At 51.0% G+C, this 3,039-nt stretch overlaps 1 long non-coding RNA gene across 1 annotated transcript; it reads left to right on the forward strand.

Annotated features, from left to right (window-relative positions):
- Positions 1–823: 823 nt before the first annotated feature.
- Positions 824–2,392, forward strand: LOC120595548 (uncharacterized). Its single transcript, XR_005650901.1, has 2 exons — positions 824–1,132; positions 1,267–2,392. It is a non-coding gene; the product is annotated as an uncharacterized LOC120595548 (long non-coding RNA).
- Positions 2,393–3,039: the final 647 nt, after the last annotated feature.

Consider the following 3,039-nt stretch of genomic DNA (forward strand, 5'->3'; position numbering starts at 1 on the left):
TTATGCGTTTTCTCAAGTTCTGAGAGCCATTTTAGAAAGTTATCAAACTTGAGGAGAGGGTTGTGGGAGGCCCCCAACTTATAGGCGGGTGTTCAGAAGTTCAAGTGACAACCTGGGGCTTGGGACTGGCATCTGAAGTAGGGGGCAGTCTTGTGGGACCGAGGCGTCAAGATATGGGGTCTGTGCTAACACCAGGCAGTTAGCATCAGAAGACAATTGTAGGATACCCAGTTGGTGTCCGGACAGTTGGAGAATTGCTGACAGTTGGAAAACTGTCCAGACAGTTGAAAAAGATCTCCACACATTTGATGTCAGTATTCTGTGTGTAGAAGAAATGTAATTTTTTCCTTCTAGCCACTCTAAATGCTTTCCCTGTATTAATTTACTAATCTTAACAATAAACCATGAGGCAGATAGATGGTCAGAGGTACAGAGAGACCTAAGGATCTGCTCACATTCTCACAGCTGCACGAGGCCATAGCTGTCCTCGAACCCAGCAGTCTAGCTTCAGAACATGGGCCCTCTGTCTCCCCGCTGCATCTGCGTCCCCTGTGTGACTTTTGAAGTTTTACTGGCCACCAATGGCTCCTGGTTTTCCTCTGTGCCCCCAGAATGGATTGTCCCGCTGTGGCCTTCATTTCCCCAGGACTTTAATTCATTCTCATCTGCCTCCTTTGGGAGGTTGGGGCTTCCCGAACCCTGCCCCAGGCAACTCACATGCCCTGTGGCTGACTGCACGGAAAGAGGCAGACGTTGCCACCACCCCCAGCTGGCAGCGCCTGCCACAGCCCAGCTCACAGAGGGCGGGGGCGAAGCAATTACCCGGAAAAGGCAGGCGAAACTCCCACGGAGCCACAGGCCTTTTTTTTTTTTTTTTGACTCTGATGTGACAGTGTGGTGGCAGGAATCTTATCCAGTCTCATTTCCCAGCTCCCATAACAACCCAGTCCCTGAGAACCTGCCACTGAGAGCTCAGAACATCAGTTTGCACCATGTGAAAATGAGAGCGAAGCCCCTGGGGGTCAGACCTGACGCAGCGTGTGCGAAGCGGAAGCAGCCAGAGTCCCCTCGGCCCTTTCTTCTTACATCTGCGAGACGCCCAGATTTCAGAGCTCCCAGAAAAAATCCTGAGGTAACTGCCCAGTCCCTGGACCCTTCCAAAGTGGTCATTGTTTGAAAAAGTCCAAGCATTTAACAATATTGTCCATCATGCTGCACTTGGGGACAAACATGGCTTCCCTCATTTCCTACACCCTAACCCCACAGGGATGCAGCTGACTGGAAGAGAGAACAAAAAGAAACTGGATAGAAATAACCGGAATTCCTCGCATGTGCATGGCATCCTGCCACTTAGAGCGTGCCATTAACCCCTTATGCATTTTGTAGATGAGACCCCATGGGGGCGAGAGAGATTCATGACTTCTCATGGTCACTGGGCTGATAAATGGCAGAGTGAAGACTTGAAACTGATAAGCGATGCATGTGGAGACAGAGCCCTGACCCTGTGACCTCCAAGACAGGGGGAAAGCAGAGCCCTGGAGGCGGCATAGTTGACAATTGCTAGGTTTAATGTGGCAATTTACTGTGGATTGGGGTTGCTGCATGTTTAGACTCTAGCCATGGGTTATGTTTGGTCCAAGACTATGGACCTGGAGGGTGGTGTCCAAACCCCACATAGGGCAGGGATCCAAACTCCGCTGTCTCCAGGCAGCAGCTGTCCAGCAGTCATATATATTTGGCCTTAAAGTATCCTTTAAAATGCGAATCTTTTGCTAACATTTAAAACTCAGGAGAATCCACATAGGAATTGGTATTTCTGGCATCTCTTAAAAATGTGAAGATTGGGCATGACTAGGCTTGCTGCCCCAGGAGCTGAGCTGCGTTGCTCTCCCCCGCCCCCCCCCCCCCCCAGAAGGTGTGTGTGCTTTCCGTGTAACCCCGTCCACGGCCATTCCCGACCGCTCGCCTCCGCGGCGCCACCAGCCCGGCCCCTGTAGGCACTGGGGGTTTTGACTCTTGCTACAGAACAAAACCTCTTAACATTTTTAAGGTCACGAATAGAATTCAGGGGGTCTAAGAACTTGGATGGGTAAAAATTACATATTTCCACTAACCTCTACCTAAAACTGACCATTTCCTTCTATTATGAGTATAGGCAGTGACCACGCTAGTAATGGAATCTGTGACTTTGTCACCAGAAGAAAGCACAGACGTGTTCACATCACATTGGACTTTTGCATATAGCTCCAAATGTCGTTTGTGCTCATCACCGCTCTAAAATCACGGCCTGTTGCTAGATCTTGTTCTTTAATACATTTGATAATGAAGCACATGTAGTGATTTTAAAAGTTTGGTTTTACAAATATACCTTGATAACTATTTTTCAATGTAATTGGTTTCATTGTTAATCTCACGTATTTCATTTTACGTATTTATTCTGAGAAAAGGTCCATGGGCTTCACCAGCCTTCCGAAGGTGCCCAAAGCACAAAATTAGACTCATATCTTCAAAATATGGTTGTCAGATCCCATGGAGTGTGGAAGGTAGTTCTAGAACTTTCTGGAAAAGTGGGGCAGGAGAGGCACTGCCCTGCCCCACCTAGTTCCACCTGGGGCTTCACACTGGCCCCAGGGCATGAGGCCCGGCTGATGCCTGCTGGAGCCCTGTGGACACTTGGCTTCTGGGCAGGAGGCTAGGCTGGGCTGGTTCTGCATCCAGTGGCCTGAGGCCTAGCTCTCCAGGCGGTACTTGGAGAGAAAGCTGAGCACCCAGGCCCTCGCCTAGATGCCCCGTGGGAGCCACAAGCTGCTTTGCGGTGCGGGTCGCGTCTCCCACCTTTCACTGACTGAGCCGTGTGGGTGCTGACTCATCCTCGGACTCTCCCTGTCCAGCCAGGTTCATGCCTGCGGCACGCCCTCCTTGTTGCAACACCGCGTCTTCCCAGGCTCTTCCCAGGGGCCTGCAAACCCGGGCTCGGCTCCCTTGTCCCCGCTGTTTCTGCTGCCGTGTCCCTGCCGCCCGCCCCGCCTAGCAACCACT

Source organism: Pteropus medius, unplaced genomic scaffold (genome assembly GCF_902729225.1).
Source record: "Pteropus medius unplaced genomic scaffold, Ma_sr-lr_union100, whole genome shotgun sequence".
NCBI lineage: Eukaryota > Metazoa > Chordata > Mammalia > Chiroptera > Pteropodidae > Pteropus > Pteropus medius.